Genomic DNA, 17737 nt, shown 5'->3' on the forward strand with positions numbered 1-17737 from the left:
TGGGAGGCGGTAGTGCCCCCTCCGCCAGGCAAAAAGGCTCCTGCGCCCCCCGGTGGTGCTAACAGGGCTATAAAAAGGGTCAATTTCACCCCCTTGATTTTTAAGGAAGCCGTCCAGTGCCCAATAGGTTTTACAGTGGATATCATCGCAATGTCTTTCTTTTCCATGACTGAAGGAAATTCTGCAGGTGGAATGTATAATATCTCAATGGATTTCTGTCTCAAAAGATTTAAAGATTCAAAAAGATTTAAGAAGTACTTCCTATTTAATGTAACAATATATTTCTTCACATTAATTCAACACCAGGGCCATCACTTCTTTGCTGAACATGTCATGTTAATATAGCACCTTATTCAAGAAGCTTGGAAGAGTCACCAATACAGTCCACAAACTGCACCTGTCTCCATTATTGTGTTTGTTTATTTTAAAATGTCAGAACCATGCCTCAGGGCAGTACATTTTTAAAAACCTTTCTACTTTTTCAGTTCACATGTAATTTTTCTCAGTTTAATGTCAAAGATCGCGGCGGTGTGTCTCTTATTATTATATTCTTGCTTTCTGGATATTGCCATGTTTAGTGCCACCAGTGAATAATCACAGAATATCTCATCAAAACTCCATGAATTATAAAGAATGCTTTCTAAAACTCTGGAGAGTTCAATCTGTACCACAAATAGGCTGACCTGACTTAATAAAGTCTCAGGTGAGTTATGGTTTTATTTGATGGATCTCATAATATATTCTCTTTATATTATGATCACAATTTAATTAAAATTAACAAGACAAAAATAAATTACCCAAGTAAATTACCAGCGATGGTGCACTGAACTATTCCCTTTCATGGTTTTACTTTAGCTGGAGGCAATGTGAGTGCTGATTAGTCCATGACTGAATGATATGGATTTAGAATGTTATGTGTTGAACTTTCTCTTCAAATGTATTTTCAAAGGCAAACAAGTTAAGCACTTTAGAATGTGTTTAGAAGACGGCCAGTTTCCATTAAGTGAGACTGGATGTATTACCGCATTCTCACCTTTCACAGGAGCAAGCTGCTTCTCAACTGAGGTTCTGGAACTGCAAATATGAAAGAAATTTGAGTTTTAGTAACCAGCCACTTGCCACTCTGTGCAGGAAAAGTATAACTACCGTGCAACTTGATAATCAATTTCAGTGTCCCAGTGATTGAATGTATTCAAATCCAGAGAATTAACTAGGTGCAGCTCAGAACAAAGAGTCAAAAACCACAAGGCAAGCCCTGACATGTTTGCTTTTTGCACAGGAATCTGGCTTTTACATTATACTGTTAACAGAGGAGGACATGCGACCACATTTTCTGTTCCTTATTTACTAGCGCACATTAGAGAATATAAAAATCCATGTATGTTTGTGCTTCGAGTCTAATGTGGATTATAAGACAATTTTCACTTTCAGTGCAGTACTGAGGGAGTGCTGCACCATCAGAGAGCTGTCTTTCAGATGAGATGTTAAATCGTGGGTCCATCTTCCCACTCAGGTGGACGTAAATAATTCCATGGCCATGTTCCGAAGAGCCGAGGAGTTCTCCTCAGTGTCCTGGTCAATATTTATCCCTCAACCAACATCAACAAGAAACAGATTATCTGGTCATATATCTCATTGCTAATTGTGAGACCTTGCTGTGCGCATATTGGCTGCCATATTTCCTACATTACAACAGTGACTACACTTCAAAAACACTTCATTGGCTGTAAAGCACTTTAGGACATCCTGAGGCCATGAAAGGTGTTATAGAAATGCAAGTCCTTTCTTTTCTTTCTTTAAAATCCTTACCCGGCTTACTGTGATCTTCATTCCAAGAAACTAGTGCCTGTGAACTTGCTCCTGGAGTTTATGCTGATAAATATCGCAGTGGCAGATTCAGAGACTCACATCATAGGCAGGCAAGAGAATGTTCCCACAAAATGTATTTGAAATTCTAATTCTTTAGTAAATATTAAGTTCAGTAGCTAAGCTTCTGTAGTTAAGCTCCTGTCATTCCATAACCTGCTTTTATATTGGTGCCATTTTATTATGCATTCCGAGAAATGGGTGTCTGCGAGTTAGTTCTTGGTGTACAGACTGATACATCCTGCTGCTTGACCCTGGTGTCAGACTCATAGATGCATGAAAAACTGGTTCTTTGAGCCTACCACTAGGATAAAGAGAGCAGATTTAGCAGTGTAAATGCCGTGAGCCAGTTCACGGATGCTGATCTCCTGGAATTCACATTAAAACAGCACCGGTATAAAAACAGCTGTGAATGGAAGCAGTATTTTCACGAAAAGATGTTTGGCATATCTTTTTTCCATATTTTACAAGCACACCGGGCAACAATGAAAATCAAGTCGGCTTGCTTCATTTGTGTAGCCTGCTTCATTCTGTCCCTGGGATCTGATGTTATTGTGATGAAAATGACACATAGCTGTTCTCTTTCCCCAGAAAAGCAAAAGATTTGTAAACAATGAAAGTTACATTGCCTCTAATAAGAAAATCTGTGATTAATTTTCCTCACTCAAATTCTAATACTAATGTAATATGCAATATTGTATAAACTGACACGAATGCCAAAATACAGGGACATGTTTGATTTATTGTACTATTATTAAACTGTAAAACTGCGAATACATGCAAATACTTCTTGAGGATAATGTAAGTTCTGTTTCAAATTATTTTATTTTAAAATATTGCTCATTTTGTAAACTAGCAGAACTGGATGCAATTAATTGAGAGAAATCTGAATTCATACCATTTTGGCATCCTGATTGCAGTTGAAGTTGTTCTGGTCTGCAGACTACTGCCCAGTCCTTTTCCAGTACCACAAACCTCCACGACAGTCTGTATTATGGATCATAGCCCGTGGTATCTCATGTTTCAATGGTCATTTGCACACTACTCCAATAAATTCTAAGGCTTTCCCGAAGAAAAGAAATGTTTGTACAGTGGTTTGCAAACATGCTTTGAAAGGTGACAGGGCTTGATTAATCTCCATGAAGTTGCTGCTATGAAGTAGTACAAGTCAATGTTGATTGATAATATATGGGAACAAATCATTCAGCGTAAACACACACACCCATGGGTAAACAACAGATTTAATGGAAATTCCATTCTGTGTGGGGTTACAGGTATCATTGCATCTACCATAAAGTGAAACATCTTATTGTAATTATATTCAACATTAAACATCGATGGGGACAATTTTCACCAAAATACTTTAGGCACTAAGGAGCCTCCAAGGTGGCCAAGATGGGGTCTTAAGCTGAAACACCGGTTTAGTCTGCGTTTGGCACAATATGCCATCTTGGTAAAGGAGTTGAAGCAAGCACGAGGAACAACCACCAGGAGGCTCGTTAAACAGCTGATTACCACTAAAAATGCCTACCAGTGCTCAATAAAGAGACTGCAAGGCACTTTAGTGGCTAGCTTTTCAACTAAAGCCCTCTTCTAACATCGACCATTTGTTTGGGAGTAAACATGGCATTGTCGATTTCAAGTGCTACTTAAAGGGATAATCACCAATTCATGGTCATTGTTGCTGGAGCTCTGAAGAGTGTAGTGTATGGAGAAAGAGTCAGACTGAACACTGTGAGCTCAAAGTAAAGTGTGACCGTAGTCTTTTATTGCAGGTCTCCAGAGTGCCTCTCCAACCGTGAAGCCTTCTTAAATACCTCTGCTCCCAAGGGATTATGGGATCCCTTGGGACTCCGGGTAGTGGGTATTGGTCCTGCAGGGAGAAACGATTATTAGAAACATAGAAACATAGAAAATAGGTGCATGAGTAGGTCATTCGGCCTTTCGAGCCTGCACCACCATTCAATAAGATAATGGCTGATCATTTCCTCAGTACCCATTTCCTGCTTTCTCTCCATACCCCTTGATCCCTTTAGCCATAAGGGCCATATCTAACTCCCTCTTGAATATATCCAATGAACTGGCATCAACAACTCTCTGTGGCAGGGAATTCCACAGGTTAACAACTCTCTGAGTGAAGAAGTTTCTCCTCATCTCAGTCCTAAATAGCCTACCCTTTATCCTAAGACTGTGTCCCCTGGTTCGGGACTTCCCCAACATCGGGAACCTGCATCTAACCAGTCCCGTCCCGTCAGAATCTTGTATGTTTCTTTGAGATCCCCTCTCATCCTTCGAAACTTCAATATATAATGGCCCAGTTGATCCAGTCTCTCCTCATATGTCAGTCCAGACATCCTGGGAATCAGTCTGGTGAACCTTGGCTGCACTCCCTCAATAGCAATAATGTCCTTCCTCAGATTAGGACACCAAAACTGAACACAATATTCCAGGTAAGGCCTCACCAAGGCCCTGTACAACTGCAGCAAGACCTTCCTGTTCCTATACTCAAATCCCCTAGCTATGAAGGCGAACATACCATTTGCCGCCTTCACCGCCTGCTGTACTTGCATGCCAACTTTCAATGACTGATGAACCATGACACCCAGGTCTCATTGCACCTCCCCTTTTTCTAATCTGTCGCCATTCAGATAATAATCTGTCTTCGCGCTTTTGTCCCCAAAATGGATAACCTCACATTTATCCACATTATCCTGCATCTGCCATGCATTTGCCCACTCACCTAACCTGTCCAAGTCACCCTGCAGCCTCTTAGCATCCCCCTCTCAGCTCACACCACCACCCAGTTTAGTGTCATCTGCAAACTTGGAGATATTACACTCAATTCCATCATCTAAATCATTGATGTATATTGTAAATAGTTGGGGTCCCAGCACTGAGCCCTGCGCCACACCACTAGTCACTGCCTGCCATTCTGAAAAGGACCCGTTTATCGCGACTCTCTGCTTCCTGTCTGCCAACCAGTTCTCTATCCACGTCAGTATATTACCCCCAATATCATGTGCTTTGATTTTGCACACCAATCTCTTGTGTGGGACCTTGTCAACAGCCTTTTGAAAGTCCAAATGCACCACATCCACTGGTTCTCCCTTGTCCACTCTACTCGTTACATCCTCAAAAAATTCCAGAAGATTTGTCAAGCATGATTTCCCCTTCATAAATCCATGCTGACTTGGACCGATCCTATCACTGCTTTCCAAATGTGCTGCTATTTCATCCTTAATAATTGATTCCAACATTTTCCCCACACTGATGTCAGGCTAACCGGTCTATAATTACCCGCTTTCTCTCTTCCTCCCTTTTTAAAAAGTGGTTTTACATTAGCTACCTTCCAGTCCATAGGAACTGATCCAGAGTCGATAGACTGTTGGAAAATGATCACCAATGCATCCACCATTTCTAGGGCCACTTCCTTAAGTACTCTGGAATGCAGACTATCAGACCCCAGGGATTTATTGACCTTCAATCCCAACAATTTCCCTAACACAATTTCCCACCTAATAAGGATATCCTTCAGTTCCTCCTTCTCACTAGATCCTCGGTCCTCTAGTACTTCCGGAAGGTTATTTGTGTCTTCCTTCATGAAGACAGAACCAAAGTATTTGTTCAATTGGTCTGACATTTCTTTGTTCCCCATTATAAATTCACCTGAATCCAACTGCAAGGGATCTACGTTTGCCTTCACTAATCTTTTTTTCTTCACATATCTAGAGAAGCTTTTGCAGTCAGTTTTTATGTTCCCGGCAAGCTTCTTCTCGTAGTCCTCTTTCCCCCTCTTAATTAAACCCTTTGTCCTCTTCTGCTGAATTCTAAATTTCTCCCAGTACTCAGGTTTGCTGCTTTTTCTGGCCAATTTATATGCCTCTTCCTTGGATTTAACGCTATCCTTAATTTCCCTTGTTAGCCACGGTTGAGCCACCTTCCCAGTTTTATTTTTACTCCAGACAGGGATGTGCAATTGTTGAAGTTCATCCGTGTGATCTTTAAATGTTTGCCATTGCCTATCCACCGTCAACCCTTTAAGTATCATTTGCCAGTCTATCCTAGCCAATTCACGCCTCAAACCATCGAAGTTACCTTTCCTTAAGTTCAGGACCCTAGTTTCTGAATTAACTGTGTCAGTCTCCATCTTAATAAAGAATTCTACCAGGTTATGGTCACTCTTCCCCAAGGGGTCTTGCACAACAAGATTGCTAATTAGTCCTTTCTCATTACATATCACCCAGTCTAGGATGGCCAGCTCCCTAGTTGGTTCCTCGACATATTGGTCTAGAAAACCATCCTTAATACACTCCAGGAAATCCTCCTCCACCGCATTGATACCAGTTTGGTTCGCCCAATCAATATGTAGATTAAAGTCACCCATGATAACTGCTGTACCTTTCTTGCATGCATCCCTAATTTCTTGTTTGATACTGTCCCCAATCTTACTACTGCTGTTTGGTGGTCTGTACACAATTCCCACTAGCATTTTCTGCCCCTTGGTATTCCGTAATTCCACCCATACCGATTCCACATCATCCAAGCTAATGTCCTTTCTTACTATTGCATTAATTTCCTCTTTAACCAGCAATGCCACCCTGCCTCCTTTTCCTTTGCTGTCTATCCTTCCTAAATGTTGAATCCCGTGGATATTGAGTTCCCATCCTTGGTCACCCTGGAGCCATGTCTACCTGATGCCAATGACATCATACCCATTAACTGCTATCTGCGCAGTTAATTCGTCCACCTTATTCCGAATACTCCTCGCATTGAGGCACAGAGCCTTCAGGCTTGTCTTTCTAACACACTTTGCTCCTTTAGAATTTTGCTGTAATGTGGCCCTTTTTGCTTTTTGCCTTCGGTTTCTCTGCCCTCCACTTTTACTTTTCTTCTTTCTATCTTTTGCTTCTGGCCCCTATTCTACTTCCCTCTGTCTCCCTGCATAGGTTCTCATCCCCCTGCCATATTAGTTTAATTCCTCCCCAACAGTACGAGCAAACACTCCCCCTAGGACATTGGTTCCAGTCCTGCCCAGGTGCAGACCATCTGGTTTGTAATGATCCCACCTCCCACAGAACCGGTTCCAATGTCCTAGGAATTTGAATCCCTCCCCTCTGTACCACTCCTCAAGCCACATATTCATCTGAGTTATCCTGCGATTCCTACTCTGACTTGCACGTGGCACTGGTAGCAATCCTGAGATTACTACTTTTGAGATCCTACTTTTTAAATTTAGCTCCTTGCTCCCTAAATTCGTCTTGTAGGAACTCATCCCATTTTTTACCTATATCGTTGGTACCTATATGCACCATGACAACTGGCTGTTCACCCTTCCTTTTCAGAACGCCCTGCACCCGCTCCAAGACATCCCTGACCCCTGCACCAGGGAGGCAACATACCATCCTGGAGTCTCGGTTGCGGTCGTAGAAACATCTATCTATTCCCTTTACAATTGAATCCCCCATCACTATAGCTTTCCCATTCTTTTTCCTGCCCTTCTGTGCAGCAAAGCCACCCATGGTGCCATGAACTTGGCTGCTGCTGCCCTTCTCTCTTGAGTCATCCCCCCAACAGTACCCAAAGCGGTGTATCTGTTTTGCAGGGGGATGACCGCAGGGGACCCCTGCACTAGCTTCCTTGCACTGCTCTTCCTGTTGGTCACCCATTCCCTATCTACCTGTGTACCCTTTACCTGCGGCAAGACCAACTCACTGAACGTGCTATTCACGTCATTCTCAGCATCGTGGATGCTCCAGAGTTCATCCACCCGCAGCTCCAGTGCCACAATGCGGTCCGTCAGGAGCTGCAGGCGGATGCACTTCCTGCACGTGTAGTCATCAGGGACACATGAAACGTCCCTGACTTCCCACATAGTACAGGAGGAGCATAACACGTGTTCGAGCTGCCCTGCCATGACTTAACCCTTAGATTAACTTAATTTGGCAACAACAATGCTAAAGGTTACTTACTGAAAGAAAAGAAAAACTACTTACCAATCACCAGTTACTTTGGTCTTACTTTGTTACTTTGTAATCGCCAGAGATTCTGACGGTGCCGTCTCCCTTGAGGACTGGGACAATAGGACTGGCCCACTCGCTGAACTCGATCGGTGAAATGATGCCCTCTCGTTGCAGCCGGTCTAGCTCGATCTCTACCCTTTCTCTCATCATGTACGGTACTGCTCTCGTCTTGTGATGGATGGGTCACGCCCCCGGAATTAGGTGCATCTGCACTTTTGCTCCTTGGAATTTCCCGATGCCTGGTTCGAACAGCGAAGGAAATTTGTTTAGGACCTGGGCACACGAAGTGTTGTCAGCGGGCGATTGCGCTCGGATGCTGTCCCAGTTCCAGTGTATCTTTCCCAGCCAGCTCTTGCCGAGCAACGTGGGACCATCGCCCGGTACCACCCAGAGTGGTAGCTTGTGCACCGCTCCATCGTAGGAGACCTTTATGGTAGCACTGCCGATTACAGGAATCAGTTCTTTTGTGTAAGTTCTTAGTTTCGTGCAAATTGGAGTTAAGACCAGCCTTGAGGCCTTGTTGCACCACAAACTTTCGAAAGTCTTTTTGCCCATCATGGACTGGCTTGCGCCCGTGTCCAGCTCCATTGACACCGGAAGTCCATTGAGTTCAACATTTAGTATTATCGGAGGACAATTCATGGTGAATGTGTGTACCCCATGTACCTCTGCCTCCTCTATCTGAGGCTGTTTCATCGTGATCCTCCTCTGCAACGTGGTGGTTTGCAGATTTAACAGGTTTAGCAGCTCGCCTGCACACTTGTTGGAGGTGTCCCATTGTTCCACAGCCCTTGCAAATGTATCCTTTGAATCGGCATGAATGGAAACGATGATCACCCCCGCAGCGCCGACAAGGTGTTAATGGCCTTGCATTCAACACCCTTGATGGTGGACTCAGACATCTGCAGACGTGTAGCTGCAGGTATGTATGACCTGCCCTGTACGTTACGATTCAAAAACAACATCACTTTGTTCACAGTACTTGTAGCAGCACTTGTGTGCTGAGAGATTTGTTCCTTTTTGTCACTGGTGGCAATGAACACCTGGGCTATCGCTATGGCCTTACTCAAGGTTGGGGTCTCTACAGTCAAAAGTTTGTCAAGTATGAAAAAGTCTCTGAGCATGTGCTCCAAATGTCCTTCAAATTCGCAATGTCCTGCAAGGCGTCTTAGCTCGGCGACATAACTCACCACTTCCTGGCCTTCAGATCTTTTGTAGGTGTAGAACTAGTGCCTCGCCATCAGAACGCTTTCCTTCAGGTTCAAATGCTCTCAGACCAGTGTGCACAAATCGTCGTACGATTTCTTTGTGGGTTTTGCTGGAGTGAGCAGATTCTCCATGAGGCCATACGTTGGTGCCCCACAAACGGTGAGGAGAAGCGCCCTTCGTTTGACAGTGCTCTCTTCCCCATCTAGCTCATTAGCCACGAAGTATTGGTCAAGTTGCTCCACAAAAGTTTCCCAATTATCTCCCTCTGAAAATTTCTCCAGGATGCCCACTGTTCTCTGCATCATTGGGTTCGCTATCTGTATCTCGTCACCAATTGTTGTGTATGGAGAAAGAGTCAGACTGAACACTGTGAGCTCAAAGTAAAGTGTGACCTTAGTCTTTTATTGCAGGTCTCCAGAGTGCCTCTCCAACCTGTGAAGCACTCTTAAATACCTATGCTCCCAAGGGATTATGGGATCTCTTGGGACTCCGGTGAATGAGCCCTCTGGTGGCTGTACAGAGTAAATCCAAGTCCACATATATAACAAAGAGGATCTCTGAAACACATCGGGAGACTTTCTGGGACACTTTGTCAAGACTTCACCAACACTCCAGCAACATGTATTCTGGAAATCCTCTGAGGGCTTCACCTAAAAAGGGTAAGTGCTGTGCTACTCCACCTTATAGGGAGTCACCAGGAGAAAGGGAGGGCTTGGTCATGGGGATCTTGCTATGGGTCCCCCTTGGCCTAGACAAGGAATGGGAGGAGGACATAAGGCCAGGCATAGCAGCACCAGCTGCTGCAGGAGAGAGGGACAGGAGGGAGAGATGGTGTCCTTCCCCCCCCCCCCGCGAGTACAAGAAATCCCTCCTCCTCTTGATCTCCTCCACCAGGACCTCCAGTGTCACATCCGACAATATGTGCACCGTCTCTCTTGGTCCCTGAACCATCCTATATTGTGCCGCTGTGTGCCAGCCAGAGCACTCCACCCCTTCAGTGGAAGTGGGTGCGAGGAACCCACATATACTGCTCCACGAAAATTGTGTCCAATCAGCATTTGAGAGCTAAACCTGCAGGTGTCTGGTTAGCGCCTCCAGGCAAGGTCAAATTATGGTAATCAGCAATTCAGACCAAAATTGTGCGCTAAATCTAGACTTTCAAACAGGCGTGTCATATTAGCACTGCACCCATTTAGCGCCTGTTTTCACCCTTTAGCCAAAATAATCCCCACAGTATTATATGATCATGAAATAATAAATAATATTTTGCAGATTACAATATCTATCTATATATTAAAAGCTTCGGCCTAAAAATTCGAGTGCAACACAAATGATGGTGCTGGTAGAGAAGACGGTGCTGGCCATTTTTGGCAGGGGCATGGCTGAGCCCATGGCCAGTGGTGGGGTTGAAAGGATACAAGAAGCAGAGATCCTCATAAGTTATCCGCCTTCTGGCATGCACCTCTTGCTTTCCCATCCTCCCCTCACCACAACTCCACCCTTGTTCTTTCCTCATTTCACACACCCAAGAAATGTAGCCTGCCCAGCAAGAAGAAGAAACACTGTCACTTGATTTGACACTCCCAGCCACCAGCCCCTCAAGGTCAACCAGCAAAGCCATTTGCAGTACCCCCTCTGAAAGTCAGCAGCCTTCCACCTGCCATGCTGCAGCCACTGGGGGTAGCACTGCGTGACATAAGTAGGATAGGCAAAGGCACACAAGACAGTCACTAAGAGAATGCATAAGGGTGATGAGTTGATTTCTTAATATCATATTGGATGGATAGATGCATAAAGCTGGATTGGAAAGTTTGCTGTGTGGTGACTTTTATTTCAGCAATGTTGCCAACTGTAATGGTCAGTAACAGAGGGATGGTAAGATGTGGGACAGATGTTGAAAGGGGAATTGTGGTTGTGGTCACTGATACCGCAGGCGGATGATTTTATCCCGGATATCCCAACCAGAAAGGGTTGCATCCTTCCTTCTGCTTCCACCTCTTTCTGCATCTTCCTCTTCCCTCTGTGAGTGGATGTTGTAAATCTGAAATAAAAGCATAAAATGCTGGAAATACTCAGTAGGTCAGGCAGTATCTCGACCTGAGACTTAAACTCTGTTTCTCTCTCCATGGATGCTGCCTAACCTGCTGAGTATTTGCAGCATTTTCTGTCTTAGAGGCCTTGCTTTCACATCTGAGGCCTTGCAAGTGTCCAGCAGTACTCCCCCACACACTTAAAAAAACTTTTAATATCTATTGTACCAAACCACTACTTCAATAAAATTTTAAAAAACAGTCTAAAAGCTTAAATGCCACCATATCTGAAAGATGTGTATGTCCCTTTAAGAAGTGCTGACAATTCCTCTGAGAGTCTGCTGAACGGTGCGTTTTCATGCCGATCATGAGACCCAGCACCGAACCTAACGCTAGGGTCCAAGTGTGCTGAGGTGATGTTAATTCGGTGTTGCACGCTGATTGACGTCACCCTTTCCCTATTTAAATTTCCAGGGCCAGCGCTTTTATCGGCAACGTTGCCAGCTCTAGCAAAATGTCAGCCGCTGCGGGACCCGCCACCAGCTCATGGAAGAGTGGCAGCCACCGTTTTTTCGCCATATTATGCTGTTGGGTGGCGTTAAGCACCCGAATTTTTACCCCTTTGTAGCTGTGAGTCTGTAACTTTGAAATCATTCAATGCTTGCTATGTGACACGATGAAACAATTAGATCCTCAGAAGAGTATGTAAAGCAGCTAAAACATTTTTACATTTTCTACTTTCAATTTTCTTTTCTGTTCAATTATTTTGAACTAGTAAAGGATCCTTTAGGAAAGAGTGATCATAGCATGGTTGAATTTCAAATTCAGTTGGAGGGTGAGAAAGTTGGATCTCAAACCAGTGTCCTAAGCTTAAATAAAGGAAACTATGAAGGTATGAGGGCAGAGCTGGCTAAAGTGGACTGGGAAAATAGATTAAAGTATGGGACAGTTGATGAGCAGTGGCAGACATTTAAGGAGATATTTCATAACTCTCAACAAAAATATATTACAATGAGAAGGAAAGACTTTAAGAGATGGCATTTGACAAGGTGCCACATAAAAGGTTACTGCATAAGATAAAAGTTCACAGTTTTGGGGGTAATATATTACCATGGATAGAGGATTGGCTAACTAACAGAAAACAGAGAGTCGGGATAAATGGGTCATTTTCCAGTTGGCAAACAGTAACTAGTGGGGTGCCACTGGGATCGGTGCTGGGGCCTTAGCTATTTACAATCTATATTAATGACTTGGATGAAGGAACCAAGTATAATGTAGCCAAGTTTGCTGATGATACAAAGGTGGGAGGAAAGCAAGTTGTGAGGTGGCCACACAAGGTAGATGCAGAGAGGATATTTTCCTCTAATGGGGAAATCTAGAACTAGGGGCCATAGTTTCAGAATAAAGGGTCGCCCATTTAAAACTGAGATGAGGAGGAATTTCTTCTCTCAAAGGGTTGTAAATGTGTGGAATTCTCTGCCCCAGAGAGCTGTGAAGGCCAGGTCATTGAATATATTTAAGGCAGAGATAGACAGATTTTTGAGCGATAAAGGAATAAAGGGTTATGGGGAGCGGGCAGGGAAGTGGAGTTGAGCCCATGATCAGACAGCCATGAACTTATTGAATGGCGGAGCAGGCCCGAGGGGCCAAATGGCCTACTCCTGCTCCTATTTCTTATGTTCTTACCTTTTTTATTCCATACCCCCAATACTAATGTATAAGTCTCTCTGCTCTACATGAGCTGACTCTCCCCATTCTTTCAAGTGTAGCTATCCGCCCAGATGCCAGCTTTGTCTGAGCCATACTCTGCTTGACCCACCCCCAACCAGCAGCCTGTCTACCTGAAATGCCCAATCCAATCTCAACCTATCCTCTGTCTCGTGCCTGTCCCAACTCCAGCCTGGCCACACTGCCAAGCCAACCCAATCTTAATCTTTTGACTCATTCAGCCCTATCTAGCATAGGTTGATGTGGTCAGCATTCCTCCTAGCACTTTCTGACAAATAAACCTTTGGCCCAGCTCTGATTATGTTTTTTCTCCTGTTACCTGTTACAACTCTTCAGAGTGTCAGGGTGCAAGGCCTGGGGGCGTGGCTGTTTCTCTGTACTGGTTCTGTCAGAGTGCAGCATAAGGCGAGCGACAACTTTGATTCTCTAGCTAGCTTCAACACTACACCAAAAAGTATGGCTAAAGGTCAGAGCTTCAGAATCCAAATACTGTAATAAATGTAGTGTGAACTGATGGCAAAAAATAACAGATCTAGAATTATTGTAGTGCAACAGCAATGATTTACAAAGCAGCTTGAAGAGAAGTTAATTATCTCTTACTGTGCATCAAAGATAAAATATAATAATTCCAGAATGATTGGATAAGAAATCATTTACATAACTATGTTTCTAGGAAGGTTCACAAACACAGAAGTCTCGTTTCTGATTAACAAAAGTTAAAGATACTTCTAGCTAAAATGGAGGCAGACCATGTGGCTTCTCTCTCTGTCTTTCCGGCTCTCGTCTGTGATGGCAAAAAATGCCACCCAGTGGCGGGAAGCGGCAAGAAAGGTTAAGGTTATGGTGGCTACAAGCTGTCAAAGAGCTCCGACCATTACATTCTGCTATGGGTCCATCTTAACTTCACAGTTGTATTCTTCCGGGCTCCACACGGAAAGTTGCGCTGTCCCCTGCCCTTGGCTGGCCAATCTTCCCCTGCCAATAACAACTCTGTCTGGCAGAATTTAAATGAGTTAAAATAAGGTTAAAATTGCATTGGCCTCCTACTGCCTTTGGTGGACAGTAAATGAGCTCACCAGAGAGGTTTCCCACCAGAAACTCACATCAAGTGAAAATCCACTGAATTTACATCTGTGAATCGGTGTGACTATATTAATGTGCATGGGTTTGTTTACATGTGAATGTATTTGAATGAGTCGATATGAATTTTTATGCGTGACTTTTTGTATAAAAGTTTGAATGTTTCAGATTCCTGCCCTGTGCCAGCTTATGCCCCTGTTGGCCATTCCCTTCTATGTGCTTACTTCAGTTAACTGAAAGATGATTATTGAATTATTCTACCCTTCCTCACTTACCTGAGAACCGCTGCTATGCCAGAAGTGACCCAATCTTCAGTCCCGATTCACCGGCAGTTCTGCACAGCTAACCGGCTCCACTGAAATGAGGCCCGAGCCCCAATATCGGGTGCACCTCAGTCCTCACTATTCAGCAGCAGGTACAATCCCTGCACTCCAGCAAGCACAAAAATAGGTGCACCCTAATTTCCAGGACACTGAGCTTGAAAATCCTATTTTAAAGAGCTCTCACCTGTACAGTAAAATAAACAATGATGATTATGAAGAATAATAAATCAGCAGCTTTACATTACAAATGTACCAAACACAGTTTGTCTTGTTTACTGCCACTTTAACCTTTTATATTCTCATATAGCACCTGTTCAGGCATGCTGTATGGTAAAGTTGTTGACTATTGCAGCCGGCATGTTAGTACATGCATTTTGGCATCTCTCCTACAAAAACGATTTTGGTGAAATTTAGATTTTTTTTTGTCAAAGAAATGTTATTAGAATTGTAGTCTGTATGATTAGCATAGAATGAAAAATGCAGCCTTTCATGGCACCTCATTAGAAAGCAACTACTATTGTTATTGTCCCCAGGTAGCAAGTCTCAGCTAATTACTGAAGCCTATGGGCTAGGCTTTCCTATCATTTTCGGCCGGTTCTCGGCGATATAGCTGTTTTTCCGCTCAGCGAAAGTTTCCCCCGTAGTTTTTTAGTGGTATCGCCCAAATCTGAAAATGCCCACTGGGACCAAACCGCCGACGTGCAATGGCGAGAAAATCGCCAGAGGGTAAGTTTGGCCTCAACGGAAGCCCGTCCAGATCGCCGAGGGAACCGCCCTGTGAAAGCTGCTCAAACAGGGCGGTAGGTGAGTACTCTGCAAAGAAAGGTAAGTTAAAGGTGCTTTATTTATTTATTTTTTATTTTAAAATGGCGATTAGGTGTAAAAGTGTCTTGGGAATGCTTTTTAAAGTTTTCCCCCTACCTAGGCCCAACCGCAGCCTCGGACTAAATTTTTAATAAAACGCCCGTTTTACTTAGTTTCCCCTTAACCACCAAGAATAAAGGTGCAAGGTCCATTTTCTCACCGGGTGATTAGTTTTAATTAGTTTTAACATAAAAGTGTAAATTTTCACCAGCGTTACTTACCAGATGTTAGCGATTTTTCTGAGTGGACAATCGGGCTTTGAGGGGCTCATAGCAAAGTCTAGCTCTTAAACAAAAAGGAGATTTTAAATTAGACTATAAACTTTGACTTTATGGCCTTTCTATCTCTGAGATAAACAACAATAATGCTGCATTTATTTTTGATTTATATTGACATCTTCAACTGTATGCTTTTATTCTCTCTTTACTTCGCTATCTATCATTACATTTTTCAGTATGTGCGCTCATTCTGTTATGATTTTTGCTAATGCTTTTATGTCAATATTTATAACCGGAATTTCCGGTACAGGGTATAAACAGTTGGGTATAAGGACTGTTTGATGATTTATTTGAATCACTCAAAATGCTTCCTAAAAAAAAAAAATCGGCTGCCAATTTTTTCTCAGTAACTGAAATTGATCACGTTCAAAAGAAGCTTTCAAGAAAAATTTGAAAATTAAAAACTAGGTGTTTCACAATTAGATGATTAAGCTTAGCCATTGAAATGTATTTTGTGTGTTTCAATGCCTTCTTTAAAGTTTTCACTTCAAGTTCTCAGCCAATGTCAGAAGCCTAAACTTTGACTATATCTATTCATCTCAAACAAACTAGAAAAATTCTCAACAAATGTTAAGAAATTTTCCATTATGAAGTGCTCGATTCAGTAAAGGCCTCTGATTAGTGCATTTCTTTATAGTTTCCACCATTCGTTTCATAGTTATTTAGTATATTTAATGAATTCCATCTTGCCCCATTCCCTTTGAATCACTGCCTCTGCCTCTGCTCCAGCTCCAGCCTCACTCCCTGCTGCTAGCAGACTCTCCACTTCTTTTCTGCTCTTTGTATCCTAACCCAACATTGTTCTCCACCTTTACTGCCTTCCTGGCCTCTATCACAATTAATTGGGACTCCCATGCTGGCAGCTCTCCTCTGTGTCACAATTCCCACTTCTCTTGGGGAGGGGTCATGGCCTGCCTATGACTGCATCACAGTCTCTGTTGTTCACAGCCTACCATACCTTGATCTCGGCTTCTTTCTAACTCTAACCCGATTTAACTGTGTGATCCTTTCATTCCTTCTCCTGCTGCTTCATCTCTCAATATCTTTCTCTCAATTTGTTGCATTCTGCATCCTATGTCTCACTCCATTTAATTCTTTTAATAACTCACCTTCCTCCTCTATCTTTATGTCTTTTCTTTTTTCCAGTCATCAACAGGATAAAGACACAATACAGGATCGATCTGTCTGTTTGTCTATCTGTAACTGTAACAAGGGTGAACAATCAATCAGGTAAGACATGTTTCAAAACTCCAACCAATGGGTAAAGTGGCTATTAAAAATTACTGCAGCCAATTTTATCAGGTGAACGAACACATTCCAGGCAAATGACAATTACGGCTTGTACTTTCTCTCTTCTCCTGGGTCTGCCACAATGTACTTATTGGGCCTATATTACAATATAGCATATCCCTTCTGACTCATGATGAACAGTGTCATGGACGATCCATTAGTAGGTATAAATAATATCAACCTATCAACACTTCCTCGCTGAGTAAAATTTTCTATAGGTTTAGACATGTTGGCCCAGATTACTCTCAGCAACTTCAGGATTTAGCGCATGCGCAGATAAAGGCGGAAATCCAGAAGTTGCAGTCAGTCACTCCCTGCTCCATTACAGGTTGCGCTGTGGATCTCCCCAGAGCCGGCAATCAATTCAAATTACACTGAAGGGCGAAAACTTCCGCTATTATACTGGAATATCGCTGTTAAATCCACCTCCCCCCACCCCCAAAAGAGTTAAGCCTTGGTGAAAGAGGTGTAACTGGGTTTTTAACGGTGTATTGACTGCTGACCAACTGTTCTGTCCCTGAAAAAACTAATTTTATACTTGTGGAATGTCGGGTGCTGTGACTGCCCCACCCATCATGTGCCCCACGTGCACACCAGCTGAAAATTGGCCCTGCTGTTTCCACTGGTTGAATGTTCTCGAATAACAGGATTTAGATTGACGATTAAATGTAAGAAATTTAGGACAAAGAGTAAGAGAAACATTTTTACAGAGAGTTGCGAGGCTGTGAAATGCACTACTTCAGTTCCGTTAATGATTGAAGCAGAGACCTTATCAACATTAAACAGTAGGTGATTTAAGGGAAGAGATATAGGAACAGGGCGGGCACATGAGATTAGGACTACTGCTCATGTATTTGCTAAATACCAACATGGATTGGTTGGTCAGAATGACATCTTTCCATGTTGTGATTTCTATGTAATGTGGGTTGGGCATCACATTCTCCTTTTTTCTCCAAAAGGCAGAAAACACCATACTATTAGACCAAAACATGCAGGTTAAATTAATAGACATATATATTTATGAATAGAATGATACACAGAAGCAGGAA

This window comes from Pristiophorus japonicus, chromosome 12 (genome assembly GCF_044704955.1).
Source record: "Pristiophorus japonicus isolate sPriJap1 chromosome 12, sPriJap1.hap1, whole genome shotgun sequence".
Classification (NCBI taxonomy): Eukaryota; Metazoa; Chordata; class Chondrichthyes; family Pristiophoridae; genus Pristiophorus; species Pristiophorus japonicus.